The 240-nt window shown below is 70.0% G+C and overlaps 1 protein-coding gene across 1 annotated transcript in view; it reads left to right on the forward strand.

Annotated features, from left to right (window-relative positions):
* Positions 1–240, forward strand: part of CCDC33 (coiled-coil domain containing 33) — a gene marked incomplete at both ends in the record, with an annotated part of 2,647 nt that overhangs the window by 460 nt on the left and 1,947 nt on the right. The gene's annotated exons all lie outside the window — the stretch shown is intronic.

The following is a 240-nucleotide window of genomic DNA, read 5'->3' on the forward strand; positions in this document are numbered from 1 at the left end:
CCCCCCGCTTCCCCAAAGCCTGCACGATCCTGCGGCACCCCCTCCCTGCACCCCAGCCCGCGTCGCGGGCCGCTGGCCAAGGCCAGCCCCAAGGCTGGGAGCAAGGGGCCGGAGAAGCTGGAGGCACGTGGCTCCCTCCGGCCAAGGTCCCTGCGGCCGGGGATCTTTTCCACAGCCCAGTGTGGCAGGGGGGGATTCAGGAGGGGCAGCCTGAGCAGATGCAAACCCTCACGGGATTAT

Source organism: Buceros rhinoceros, unplaced genomic scaffold (assembly GCF_000710305.1).
Source record: "Buceros rhinoceros silvestris isolate BGI_N320 unplaced genomic scaffold, ASM71030v1 scaffold28011, whole genome shotgun sequence".
Classification (NCBI taxonomy): Eukaryota; Metazoa; Chordata; class Aves; order Bucerotiformes; family Bucerotidae; genus Buceros; species Buceros rhinoceros.